Source organism: Tachyglossus aculeatus, unplaced genomic scaffold (genome assembly GCF_015852505.1).
Source record: "Tachyglossus aculeatus isolate mTacAcu1 unplaced genomic scaffold, mTacAcu1.pri scaffold_211_arrow_ctg1, whole genome shotgun sequence".
Lineage (NCBI taxonomy): Eukaryota > Metazoa > Chordata > Mammalia > Monotremata > Tachyglossidae > Tachyglossus > Tachyglossus aculeatus.
Window position 1 is genome coordinate 151,280 of NW_024044927.1, and position 14,545 is coordinate 165,824.

The 14,545-nt window shown below is 50.2% G+C and overlaps 1 long non-coding RNA gene across 6 annotated transcripts; it reads left to right on the forward strand.

Annotated features, from left to right (window-relative positions):
- Window positions 1-214: 214 nt before the first annotated feature.
- Window positions 215-14,138, forward strand: LOC119923649. Of its 6 annotated transcripts, none has more exons than XR_005448921.1 (5): window positions 215-251; window positions 2,702-2,823; window positions 4,935-5,359; window positions 11,095-11,217; window positions 13,624-14,138. It is a non-coding gene; the product is annotated as an uncharacterized LOC119923649 (long non-coding RNA). The 6 variants fall into 6 exon arrangements; XR_005448920.1 differs by having other exon boundaries at window positions 11,095-11,212; XR_005448923.1 differs by having other exon boundaries at window positions 4,935-5,343; window positions 11,095-11,212.
- Window positions 14,139-14,545: the final 407 nt, after the last annotated feature.

The following is a 14,545-nucleotide window of genomic DNA, read 5'->3' on the forward strand; positions in this document are numbered from 1 at the left end:
TCGTCGTCGTCCTCCTCCTCCTCCCCAGAGCCCGGGAGCGGTCAGGATGGCGCGGGGTCATCCATCCTACAGCCGGGCCCCGCCCCGCCCGCCCGCCGCTGGTGCCCAATGCCCAGGGCCCCGGCGGGCGGGGGAAGGAGGGAGGAGAGAGGGGGGCTCTGCCCCCAGGCCCGGCCCGGCCCGGCCCGGCCCAGCCCAGCTCACAGACAGACAGACAGACAGACAGACAGACAGACAGACAGAGGGCGGAGGTAGGCCGCTGCAGGCCGCGGTGGGGAGAGGGGAGGGAGGGGAGGAAGGGCTCTGGCCATGGGCTGGACACCCTTGGCTCGTTCCTGGGGAGTTTACCCTTCAGGATAACTTGAAGGGGCACTAATAACAGCTGTGGTATTTGTTGAGTGCCTAACAAAGTGCCGGGCACTGTACTGAGCTCCGGGGTGGAGACGAGCGGATCGGGGCGGACACAGTGTCTGCCCTCACCTGGGGCTCACAGCCTCAGTCCCCGTTTTACAGATGAGGAAACTGAGGCCCCGAGAAGTGAAGTGACCTGCCCGAGGGCACGCGGCAGGCAGGTGGTGGAGTAGGGATTAGAACCCAGGTCCTCCGACTCCCAGGCCTGTGCTCTATCCACTAGGCCGCGCCAAACGGCGGCGGAAAACCACCGTCAGACTCCTGCTCGCCTGGTTCTGGGCCCACGCTGAAGGGAAAAACATTGCGTAACCATTGGCCACATAAGGAAGGGCCGGGATTGGCGGTAAAGGTTCAGCCTTAGATCAGCGGATTGTATTTCACTGGGAATCAGTCAATAATAATAATAATGGTGTTTGTTAAGCGCTTACTATGTGCAAAGCACTGTTCTAAGCGCTTGGGGGGGTGGGGGCTACAAGGTGACCAGGTTGTCCCACTTGGGGCTCACAGTCTTAATCCCCATTTTGCAGATGAGGTAACTGAGGCACAGAGAAGTTAAGTGGCTTGCCCAAGGTCACACAGCCGACAGGTGGCGGAGCCGGGATTCGAACGCATGACCTCCGACTCCCAGGCCCTCGCTCTTTCCACTGAGCCACGCCGCTTTGCACTTACTATGTGCCAATCACTGTCCTGAGATTGAGATCAATCAGTGGTACCGATTGAGTGCTTGGCTTCAGCTTCATGTGATGCCAATTTGTACTTCCCAAGCGCTTAGTACAGTGCTCTGCACATAGTAAGCGCTCAATAAATACGATTGATTGATTGATTGATTGATTCAGCAGGGAAGCAGCGCTTGAGAGAGCCCAGTTCCATAGAGTTGGTGGGCATGTTCTGTGCCCACCAGGAGCTTACAAGTTAGAGGGAGGAGCTTACAGCCTAGAGGGGCCCGTAATAATAATAATAATAATGATGATGGCATTTGCTAAGCACTTACTATGTGCAAAGCACTGTTCTAAGTGCTGGGGAGGTTACAGGGTGATCAGATTGTCCCACGGGGGGCTCACAGTCTTAATCCCCATTTTACAGATGAGGGAACTGAGGCACAGAGAAGTTAAGTGACTTGCCCAAAGTCACACAGCTGACAATTGGTGGAGCCGGGATTTGAACCCATGACCTCTGACTCCAAAGCCCGGGCTCCCGTACTATCTGATTTAACCCTCCACGGTGTTCGCGGCACCATTTCATTCATTCATTCGATTAGTCATATTTATTGAGCGCTTACTGTGTGCAGAGCACTGTACTATGTGCTTGGGAGTACGAGTTGGCAACATACAGAGATGGTCCCTACCCAACTACGGGGTCACAGTCTAGAATGGGGAGACAGACGACAAAACAAAACAGGTGGACAGGTGTCAAGTCATCAGAATAAATAGAAGTAAAGCTAGATGCACATCATTAACAAAATAAGTAGAATAGTAAATATGTACAAGTTAAATAGAGTAGTAAATCTGTGCAAACATATACAGGTGCTGTGGGGAGGGGAAGGAGATAGGGTGGGGGGGATGGGGAGGAGGAGAGGAAAAAGGGGGCTCAGTCTGGGAAGGCCTCTTGGAGGAGGTGAGCTCTCAGGGCTTTGAAGGGAGGAAGAGCTAGCTTGGCGGATGTGCAGAGGGAGGGCACCATTTGCTGCTTGGGATTCACCACCAGGTCATTTCATCTGATTCTCAGGTCTTTGGCCTGGGTTGATTCCCCAGGCTCATTTATCATTTCCCATTTCCATCTTCCCTTGGATTTTGGGGCATTTCATTCATTCATTCATTCACTCATTCAACCGTATTTAGTGAGCACTTACTGTGTGCAGAGCACTGTACTAAGGACTTGGGAAGTACAAGTTGGCAACATATAGAGATGGTCCCTACCCAACAGTGGGCTCACAGTCTAGAAGGGGGAGACAGACAACAAAACAAAACATATTAACAAAATAAAATAAATAGAATAAATATGTACAAATAAAATAAAGTAATAAATACATACAAACATATGTACAGGTGCTGTGGGGAGGGGAAAGAGGTAAGGTGGGGGGGATGGAGAGGGAGAGGAGGGGGAGAGGAAGGAGAGGGCTCAGTCTGGGAAGGCCTCCTGGAGGAGGTGAGCCCTATCAGGGTCCTATTAGCAAGGACGGTTGAGAGCTGGGCCAACATTGATCGATCAGTCGTATTTATTGAGCGCTTACTGTGTGCCGAGCACTGTAAGATCTGTTGGGTTTCTCTTTCTCTGCCCTGTGGGGTTGTAGATGGCCCCTGATGGATGGCTTGCAAGCAGGTGCAGAAACTCCAGGACCAGGTTTCTCTGCGGGAGATCCCTGCGGCCAAGATCCCGAAGCCCAGCTTCCCTGAGGACAGGCTCCAAGGTGAGGTAAGGACAGGTAAATTCCTAAGGAATGAGTGTCAGATCTGACCCCAAAGGGGCATGGTTGGAGTATGCTGACCCTGTAGTGCAGGTGCTAAAGGACGCCCCTGGATCGAAGGATGCTTTGGGCACAGCGGGCGGGCAATTATCCGTTAACATGAGTTGTACTCTCCCGAGTGCTTAGTACACCATATGCTTTGCACACCATACGTGCTTAATAAATAGGATTGAATGAACGAATGGACATCCTGCCACGGGAGTACATCTCTTCAAACGTCTCTTGCCCAGCTTAAAGAGGAAGAACGGCACCTTCAGTCCCTTCTCAGACTGACCTACTCACTATGCCTCAGGCTCATCTCGTGCATCTCCGACTCCTGGCTCACACACTCCCTCTGGCCTGGAACTTCTTCTACCCGCTGCCCCCTTTCACGTCCAGCATACCACAGCTCTCCCCAGCTTCACAGCCCTCCCGCGGTCATGTGGCCTCCGGGAGCTCATCTTTGATTCATTTTTCTTTTGTCCAGGTGGTCCATACTCTGCCTAACTACAACATGAGCCCTTCATGGCCAACATTGCACCCACACTTACCTACCTGTAACACGTTTGCACACACTGGCTTAAATATTTGGCTTTTCATTATTAATAATAATAGTAATAGCATTTGTTAAGCGCTTACTATGTGTCAGGCACTGTACTAAGCGCTGGGGTGGATACAAGCAAATTGGGTTGGACACAGTCCCTGTCCCACTTGGGGCTCAGACTCAATCCCCAATTAACAGATGAGGGAACTGAGGCCCAGAGAAGTGAAGTGAGTTGCCTAAGGTCACACAGCAGACAAGGGGCAGAGGCGGGATTAGAACCCATGACCGTCTGACTCCCAGGCCTGTACTCTATCCACTATGCCATGCTGGCTGCTTCTCTAAGCATTTTCTTATCTGCACATCCAATTTTCCTTTCTCTTCTTCTAGCTGTAAGGTATTTGGTGTTTGGCTCCCCTGCTGGGCTGTGGTTTCCTCGAAGGGAGGAATCCGTTTTCTAACTGTATTATATTATTCCATGTGCATGCCACAGTGTTGTGCACAAGGGAGGTTTTTCCCAGATTGAGCCCCATTTTTCCTCTCCTCCCCGCCCTACCTCCTTCCCCTCCCCACAGCACCTGTGTATATGTTTGTACAGCTATATTACTCTATTTATTTTACTTGTACATATTTACTATTCTATTTATTTGGTTAAAGCATCTGGCTTTACTTCTATTTATTCTGATGACTTGACACCTGTCCACATGTTTTGTTGTCTGTCTCCCCCTTCTAGACTGTGAGCCCATTGTTGGGTAGGGACCGAAAAAATCTCCTCAAAAAATCTCCTCAAAAATCTCCAGTGGCTACGCATCAGGCTGAAACTCCTCACCCTGGGCTTCAAGGCTGTCCATCACCTCGCCCCCTCCTACCTCACCTCCCTTCTTTCCTTCTACAGCCCAGCCCGCACCCTCCGCTCCTCCGCCGCTAATCTCCTCACCGTACCTCGTTCTCACCTGTCCCGCCATTGACCCCCGGCCCACGTCATCCCCCGGGGCCTGGAATGCCCTCCCTCTGCCCATCCGCCAAGCTAGCTCTCTTCCTCCCTTCAAGGCCCTGCTGAGAGCTCACCTCCTCCAGGAGGCCTTCCCAGACTGAGCCCCTTCCTTCCTCTCCCCCTCGTCCCCCTCTCCATCCCCCCATCTTACCTCCTTCCCTTCCCCACAGCACCTGTATATATGTATATATGTTTGTACATATTTATTACTCTATTTATTTATTTTACTTGTACATATCTATTCTATTTATTTTATTTTGTTAGTATGTTTGGTTTTGTTCTCTGTCTCCCCCTTTTAGACTGTGAGCCCAATGTTGGGTAGGGACTGTCTCTATATGTTGCCAACTTGTACTTCCCAAGCGCTTAGTACAGTGCTCTGCACATAGTAAGCACTCAATAAATAGGATTGATGATGACCGTCTCTATATGTTGCCAACTTGTACTTCCCAAGCAGTTAGTACAGTGCTCTGCACACAGTAAGTGTTCAATAAATACGAATGAATGAATGAATACCACTGTTACACCAGCTTCTTTTCTCTCCCTAGCAGATGATTTCAACGTTGCTTTTGATGAAAACCATCTACCAGCTCAACTTCGAGGAGCGGGAAAGAAAAGATCAGGACAGAAGGGAGATAAAAGTCTCAGGAGCGAGGAGGTAAAGGAAATATCACTGAAGAAAGACATCTGCTCCAAAAAGTGGTGAAGGGAGAAGAAGAGGGAGAAGCATGGCATCCTCCAAAGAGATCAGTCCGTGAGATGACAAATGAAAGAATCGGGGAGACTGGGAAGAAAAAGTCTCTGAAGAGAGGAGAGAAACTTAACAGAGTTCCTGGAGAAATATGTCAAGGGACGGGGTTGGAGGACGGGACGTATTGCCTGCCCAGGAGAAGAGGACAAGCAAGGAAAATGGAAGACACAGTGAGAGAAGGAAGACGAGGCGCGTGCACGCCAGAGGTGCGTACTGCCGAAGGTACGGCCGTCCCGAGCACCCCTGTTATTCGTTCAATCGTATTTATTGTGTGCAGAGCACACAGTAGGTACAATTAGGATAATACAATTTGGCAGCAGATAGAGACAATCCCTACCCAACAACGGGCTCACGGTCTAGAAGGGGGGAAGCAGACAATGAAACAAGTAGACAGGCATTAATAGCATCAAAATAAATAGAATTATAGATTTATATACACATCATTAACAAAATAAATAGAATAATAAATATGTACAAATATACAAAAGTGCTGGGGCGCGGGGTAGGGGGCAGAGTACAGGGAGGGAGTAGGGGTGATGGGGAGGGGAGGAGCTGAGGAAAAGGGGGAGCTCAGTCTGGGAAGGCCTCCTGGAGGAGGTGAGCTCTCAGTCGGGTTTTGAAGGTGAGGGGAAGTGAGCTAGTTTGGCGGATGTAAGGAGGGAGGGCATTCCAGGCCAGAGGTAGGGTGTGGGCCAGGGGTTGACCGTGGGACAGGAGAGAAAGAGACACAGTGAGGAGGTTAGCAGCAGAGAAACGGAGCGTGTGGGATGGGCTGTAGATAGAGAGCTTTGAAGCCAGTAGTGAGGAGTTTTTGCTTAATGCGAAGGTTGATAGGCAACCACTGGAGACTTTTGAGGAGGGGAGTGACATACCCAAAGCGTTTCTGTACAAAGGTAATCCGGGCAGCAGAGTGAAGTATAGATAGACTGAAGTGGGTAGAGACAGGAGGTAGGGAGATCAGAAAGGATGCTGATGCAGTAATCCAGTTGGGATTGGATGAGTGATTGTACCAACAAGGTAATGGTTTGGATGGAGACGAAAGGGCGGATCTTGGCGATGTTGTGGAGGTGAGACCGGCATGTTTTGGTGACGGAGTGGATGTGTGGGGTGAATGAGAGAGCGGAGTCGAGGACGACACCAAGTTTGCTGGCTTGTGAGGTGGGAAGGATGGTAGTGCCATCCACAGTGACGGGAAAGTCAGGTAGAGGACGGGGTTTGGGAGGGAAGATAAGAAGTTCTATCTTGGACATGTTGAGTATTAGGTGGTGGGCAGACATCCAGGTGGAGATGTCCTGAAGTCAAGGAGGAGATACGAGCCTGGAGGGAAGGAGAGAGAACAGGGGAGGAGATGTAGATTTGGGTGTCATCTGTGTAGAGATGATAGATGAAGCTGTGGAAGTGAATGAGTTCACCAAGGGAGTGAGTATAGATGGAGGACTGAAGGGGACCAAGAACTGACCCTTGAGGAACCCCTGCAGTTAGGGGATGGGATGGGGAGGAGGAGCCCGCGAAGGAGACTGAGAATGAACGGTCAGAGTGATAGAGGAGAACCAGGGGAGGACGGGGTTCATGAAGCCAAGGTTGGATAACGTGTTGAGGAGAAGGGGACGGTCGACAGTGTCAAAGGCAGCTGAGTGGTCGAGGAGGATTAAGATAGAGTAGGAGCCATTGGATTTGGCAAGAAGGAGGTCATTGGTGCCCTTTGAGAGGGCAGTGTCAGTGGAGTGGAGGGGACGGAATCCAGATTGGAGAGGTCCAGGTGAGAGGTGGAGCTGAGGAATTCGAGGCAGTGAGTGTGGACAACTCATTAGATCTTCCTTCTCTCAGCTGAAGGGATTAATTTAGGGCTCGGTAATGAGTTGCCTCGTTTGGTTACTGCCAGCATGAACCGTGTATCATTTTTGGTTCCCCAGTTCTGTTGTCCCTGCTTTGGGATGGGTTTGCAGCCGGGCCCTTCCTGCCATCAGGATCCAAAACTTTGTTTAAAATGTACTAGAGAAGGAGAGAATGTTTCTGAAAAATGCAAATCAATACCGTTTTCCGTGCTCGCAGCCACCCCAGCTCCTTGGGGCACAGATCAAGCGGGCTTCCCAACCTGGAGGAATTTATTTTTTTCTTTGTTTTGTAACTAAAGAATGCCTGCCACTGTCTCCCCACGGCTGGTCATCTCCACGGGCACAGGAGCGCCAGTGCCAGGGCATTTATTTTAAATTTAGGGCAGTGGGAAGGCAGCTGTGGCTCTTCCCCTCCCGCAGCGACAGGAGCAGCGGCTTACGGTGACCGGCCAGGAAAGCCCCAGCTTCAGTGGCCCAGACCGGATTCCTCCCTGCCGCGGGGCTCGGCTCCAGGTTCATCCAATTCGGAGGTGATCTTGTGGTGATCCCAGGTTCCTTCCTCCCCGGCTTCACCGAAAGCCCCGGCCTCCCTCTTCCCTGGCTCCTCCTGCCCGTCATATCGGGCAACTTAGTAATGCAAAGTGAGAGGCGGGTCACCCCTGAAGTCACGGAAAAAGGCCGCCTGATAGCATCTTGAAGATTTTCGCCCGAATAAAGTGTCGTAGTGAAAAACACGCTGCCCTGCGCCTTGTGGAACCGACAAGACGAAGAGGAAACGGTCCCAGAGCAGAGAGGAATGATCGTGGTGGGTCTGGTGGGCCTCGTGCTGTTGGCCACAGAGAGTCCCCCGCATGACCAGCCCTCCGCTGGGGAGGCTGGTTTAGTACTCGCATGTGTTCTACTCGATTAGCTTGAATCAACCCAGCATCTAGTACAGTGCCTAGTACATAGTGCTCGTTCAGCGATTACTCTTGGCCAGTCGCTGGTGTGGGGACTGTACGGTTAGAGCAGAGGCAGCCTGCGTTCCACATGGGGCTCCCCGGAGAAGATGGAGAACAAGTGCTTCACCCCCAGTTTGAGAGATAAGCCAACCGAGGCCCAGAGAAACCAAAGAGCCTTTGCCCAAAATCACACAGCACACAAGTGGCGGAGCCGGGACTTGAATCCAGGTCTCCCAACTCCCAGCTCTGTGCACTTTCCACTGGCTTCCCTGCTTCTTGAGGGTTGTGTGGGGTTATTTGGACGGAGGCGGGATTGTGGGAGACCAGAGGAGCCGGCCGTTGCTGCCCTCTTGTGGCAACTCTGGAGTGTTACATCCGCCCTCAACTGGCACATCAGTACTTTAGTACTTCATTCAATTCATTTAATAATAATAATGATAATGATGGCATTTGTTAAGCGCTTACTATGTGCTAAACACTGTTCTAAACGTGGGGTAGATACAAGGTAATCAAGTGGGGCTCACAGTCCATTTTACAGATGTGGTAACTGAGGCACAGAGAAGTGAAGTGACTTGCCCAAAGTCACACAGCTGATAGCGGCGGAGCCGGGATTAGAACCCACGACCTGTGACTCCCAAGCTCGTGCTCTTTCCACTAGGCCACGATGCTACTCGTTTACTGAGAGCTTGATGTGCAGAGCACTGTACTAAGTGCTTAGAAAGTACAATTCATTAACAAATAGAGACAATCCCTGCCCGCAATGGAATCACAGTCTATAAAGGGGGAGACAGGCAGCAAAACACGTAGACAGGCATCAATAGCATCAATATAAATAAATAGAATTATAGACGTATACACACCATTAATAAAATAAACAGAATAATAAATATGTACATATATACACAAGTGCTGTGGGGAGGGCAGGGAAGTAATAATAATGGCATTTTGTTAAGCACTTACTATGTGCAAAGCACTGTTCTAAGTGCTGGGGAGGCTACAAGGTGATGAGGTTGTCCCACAGGGGCTCACAGTCAATCCCCATTTTACAGATGAGGTAACTGAGGCCCAGAGAAGTTAAGTGACTTCCCCAAAGTCACACAACTGGCAAATGGCGGAACTGGGATTTGAACCCATGACCACTGACTCCAAAACCTGTGCTTTTTCCACTGAGCCACGCTGCTTCTCCAAGTAGAGTAGAGGGAGAGAGTCGGGACGATGGGGAGGGGAGAGAGAGAGCAGAGGAAAAGGGGGGCTTAGTCTGGGAAGGCCTCCTGGAGGAGATGAGCCTTCAGTAGGGCTTTGAAAGGGGGAAGTGTGCTAGTTTGATGGATGTGAGGAAGGAGGGCATTCCAGGCCAGAGATAGGACGTGGGCTAGGGGTCGACAGCGGAACGGGCGAGAACGAGGCACAGTGAGGAGGTTAGCGAGAGAGGAGCCAAGTGTGTGGGCTGGGCTGTAGAAGGAGAGAAGGGAGGTGAGGTAGGAGGGGGCGAGGTGATCAGACCCAATAATGAGTTTTTGCTTCATGCAAAGATTGATAGGCAACCATTGGAGAGTTTTGAGGAGGGGGGTGTCACTCCCAGAGCGTTTCTGTAGAAAGATAATCCGGGCAGCAGAGTGAAGTATCACGTGTACTATGTCTCACCGGCACCTCGAATTAGACATGTCCAAAACAGAACTCCTCCTCTTCCCACTTGAACCCTGTCCCAGCACCTGTCTTCTTTTTCTTTTTCTGGTGTTTGTTAAGCCCTTACTATGTACTAGGCACTGTACTAGATGCTGGGTTGATTCAAGCTAATCGGGTAGAACACAATCCCTGTCCCACATAAGAATAATAATAATTATTATTATTATGGTATTTGTTAAGCACTTACTATGTGCCAGGCACTGTACTAGGCGCCGGGGTGGAGACAAGTAAATTGGGTTGGGCAGTCCCTACCCGACATGGGGCTCCCAGTCTTAATCCCCATTTTACACATGAGAGAACTGAGCCCTGAGAAGTGGAGTGACTTGCCCAGGGTCACGCAGCAGGCAAGCGGCGAAGCTTGAACCCATGAAGTTCTGACTCCCAGGCCCATGCTCTATCCACTACACCAGGCTACATGAGGCTCACAGTCTTAACCCCCCTTTTACAGATGAGGTAACTGAGGCCCAGAAAAGTTAAATGACTTGCCTGAGGGGACACAGCAGAAAAGTGGCAGGGCTGGGATTAGAACCCAGATCCTTTTTAAAAAACTGGTATTTGTTAAGCGCTTGCCATGTGCCAGGCACTGTCCTAAGCACTAGAATAAGTGCAAGGTATTCAAGTAGGACACGCTTTATGTCCCACATGGGCTCACAGTCTTAATCCCTATTTTACAGATGAGGTAACAGCACAGAGAAGCCAACAAGTCTTTCCCAAGGTCACACAGCACACAAAAGTAGCCGGGATTAGAACCTAGGCCTCTCAATTCACAGCACTGTGCGCTTTCCACTCGCTTCACTGCTTCTTGAAGGTTGTGTGGGGTTGTTTGGACGACGGCTGGGCTGAGGGAATCCAGAGGAACCGGCCATGGCCAGGGTAATCAGGGCAGCTGCTCTCTTGTGGCGACTCTGGAGCCTTAGGTCAGCACTCAACGTGTGCATCAGTACTTTAATACGTTATCTTCTATGAACTCCTCCTACCTGGAATCTTCTTTTTGTCCCTCCTTCCATCTAGACTGTAAGAGTCCTTGAGCAGGGATCATGTACACTATGTTCTGCTGACACCTCAAACTAGGCGTGTCCAAAACAGAACTCCTTTTCTTCCTTTTCATTCATTCATTAAACTGGTGTTATAAAATGAAAAGACAATCTGATTATGGAACAGTTTGTTCCCATCCACTGAAATAAACATCTCACTTGCATGCAATAACTTGGGACAACAACATCAGAACAACATAACGCACAGACACAGAGTTGCTCATCGCTTTCATCTCCCACTGCTGAGATTCTTGTCTTACCCCAGAAGAGCCCTAATTCCAAAGCATTCCAAAATTTCATTCAGTACAATCCTCTCCTTTGCACCAAAAAAAGAGATGAGTTTGGGGCACAGAGAGGAGAGAATCTCCTCAAGCCCTCTACTTGATTCTTCACACTTACTGTGTACCGAGCACTGTCAAAGATCTGTTGGGTTTCTCTTTCTCTGCCCTGTGCAATTGTAGATGGCCCCTGATGGATGGCTTGCAGGCAGGTGCAGAAACTCCAGGACCAGGTTTCTCTGTGGGAGATCCCTGCAGCCAAGATCCTGAAGCCCTGCTTTCCCTGAGGACAGGCTCCAAGGTTAGGTAACGACGGGTAAATTCCTAAGGAACGAGTGTCAGATCTGACCCCAAAGGGGCATGGTTGGAGTATGCTGACCCTGTAGTGCCGGTGCTAAAGGACGCCCCTGGATCGAAGGATGCTTTGGGCACAGCGGGCGGGCAACTACCGTTCACATGACTTGTACTCTCCCGAGCGCTTAGTACACTGCTTTGCACACCGTACGTACTCAATAAATAGGATTGAATGAATGAATGGACATCCTGCCATGGGAGTACATCTTATCAACCGTCTCTCGCCCAGCTTAAAAAGGAAGAACCGCACCTTCAGTCCCCTCTCGGACCTACCTACTCACTATGCCTCATGCTCATCTCGTGCATCTCCGACTCCTGGCTCACACACTCCCTCTGGCCTGGAGCTTCTTTTACCCCCTGCCCCCTTCCACATCCATCATACCACATCTCTCCCCAGCTTCACAGCCCTCCTGCGGTCATATGGCCTCCGGGAGCTCATCTTTGATTCATTTTTCTTTTGTCCAGGTGGTCCATACTCCGCCTAATTACAACATGAGCCCTTCATGGCCAACATTGCACCCACACTTACCTACCTGTAACACGTTTAAACACACTGGCTTTTCATTATTAATAATAATAGTAATGGCATTTGTTAAGCGCTTACTATGTGTCAGGCACTGTACTAAGTGCTGGGGTGGATACAAGCAAATTGGGTTGGACACAGTCCCTGCCCCACTTGGGGCTCAGTATCAATCCCCAATTAACAGATGAGGGAACTGAGGCCCAGAGAAGTGAAGTGAGTTGCCTAAGGTCACATAGCAGACAAGGGGCAGAGGCGGGATTAGAACCCATGACCGTCTGACTCCCAGGCCTGTACTCTATCCACTGTGCCATGCTGCTTCTCTAAGCATTTTCTTATCTGCACATCCAATTTTCCTTTCTCTTCTTCTAGCTGTAAGGTAGTTGGTGTTTGGCTCCCCTGCTGGGCTGTGGTTTCCTCGAAGGGAGGAATCCGTTTTCTAACTGTATTATATTAGTCAATTAATCAATCAATCGTATTTATTGAGTGCTTACTGTGTGCAGAGCACTGTACTAAGTGCTTGGGAAGTACAAGTTGGCAACATATAGAGACAGTCCCTACCCAACAGTGGGCTCACAGTCTAGAAGGGGGAGACAGAGAACAAAACCAAACATATTAACAAAATAAATAGAATAGGTATGTACAAGTAAAATGAATAGAGTAATAAATATGTACATACATATATACAGGTGCTGTGGGGAAGGGAAGGAGGTAAGACGGGGGGATGGAGAGGGGAACAAGGAGGAGAGGAAGGAGGGGGCTCAGTCTGGGAAGGCCTCCTGGAGGAGGTGAGCTCTCAGTAGGGCCTTGAAGGGAGGAAGAGAGCTAGCTTGGCAGATGGGCAGAGGGAGGGCATTCCGGGCCAGAGGGATGATGTGGGCCGGGGGTCGACGGCGGGACAGGTGAGAACGAGGCACGGTGAGGAGATTAGCGCCAGAGGAGCAGAGGGTGCAGGCTGGGCTGTAGAAGGAGAGAAGGGAGGTGAAGTAGGAGGGGGCGAGGTGATGGACAGCCTTGAAGCCGAGAGTGAGGAGTTTCTGCCTGATGCGCTGATTGATTGGTAGCCACTGGGGATTTTTGAAGAGGGGAGTAACATGCCCAGAGCAGTTCTAGACAAAGACAATCCGGGCAGCAGCATGAAGTATGGATTGAAGTGGGGAGAGACACGAGGATGGGAGATCAGAGAGAAGGCTGATGCAGTAGTCCAGACGGGATAGGATGAGAGCTTGAACGAGCAGGGTAGCGTTTTGGATGGAGAGGAAAGGGCGGATCTTGTCAATGTTGTGGAGCTGAGACCGGCAGGTTTTGGTGACGGCTTGGATGTGAGGGGTGAATGAGAGAGCGGAGTCGAGGATGACACCAAGTTTGCGGGCTTGTGAGACTGGAAGGATGGTAGTGCCGTCAACAACGTGCCACAGTGTTCTGCACAAGGGAGGGTCTTCCCAGACTGAGCCCCCTTTTTCCTCTCCACCTCCCCATCCCCCCTTCCCTACCTCCTTCCCCTCCCCACAGCACCTGTATATATGCTTTTACGGATTTATTTCTCTATTCATTTTACTTGTACATATTTACTATTCTATTAATTTTGTTAACGATGTGTGTCTAGCTTTACTTCTATTTATTCTGATGACTTGACACCTCTCCACATGTTTTGTTTTGTTGTCTGTCTCCCCCTTCTGCACTGTGAGCCCGTTGTTGGGTAGGGACCGTCTCTATATGTTGCCAACTTGTACTTCCCAAGCGCTTAGTACAGTGCTCTGCACACAGTAAGCGTTGAATAAATACGATTGAATGAATAAATACCACTGTTACACCAGCTTCCTTTCTCTCCCTAGCAGATGATTTCAACGTTGCTTTTGATGAAAACCATCTACCATCTCAACTTGGAGGAGCGGGAAAGAAAAGATCAGGACAGAAGGGAGATAAAAGTCTCAGGAGCGAGGAGGTAAAGGAAATGTCACTGAAGAAAGACATCTGCCCCAAAAAGTGGTGAAGGGAGAAGAGGAGGGAGAAGCATGGCATCCTCCAAAGAGAACAGGCCATGAGATGATAAATGAAAGAATTGGGGAGATTGGGAAGAAAAAGTCTCTGAAGAGAGGAGAGAAACTTAACAGAGTTCCTGGAAAAACATGTCAAGGGATGGGGTGGGAGGACGGGACGTATGGCCTGCCCAGGACAAGAGGACAGGCAAGGAAAATGGAAGACGCAGTGAGAGGAAAGGAAGACAAGGTGCATGCACACTAGAGGTGCATACTGCCGAAGGTACGGCCGCCCCGAGCACCCCTGTTATTCGTTCAATCGTATTTATTGTGTGCAGAGCACACAGTAAGTACAATTAGGACAGTGCAGTTCGGCAACAGAGACAATCCCTACCCAACAATGGGCTCACAGTCTAGAAGGGGGGAAGCAGACAACAAAACAAAACAAGTAGACAGGCATCAATGGCATCAAAATAAATGAATAGAATTATAGATATGTATACATATCATTAATAAAATTAATAGACTAATAAATATGTACAAATATACAAAAGTGCTTGGGGGCGGGGTAGGGGGCAGAGTAGGGGGAGGGAGTAGGGGCGATGGGGAGGGGAGGAGCTGAGGAAAAGGGGGAGCTCAGTCTGGGAAGGCCTCCTGGAGGAGGTGAGCTCTCAGTAGGACTTTGGGGGGTGGGGGGGGCAAGTGAGGTGGTTTGGCCGATATGAGGAGGGAGGACATTCCAGGCCAGTGGTAGAGTGTGGGCCGGGGGTTGACCGTGGGA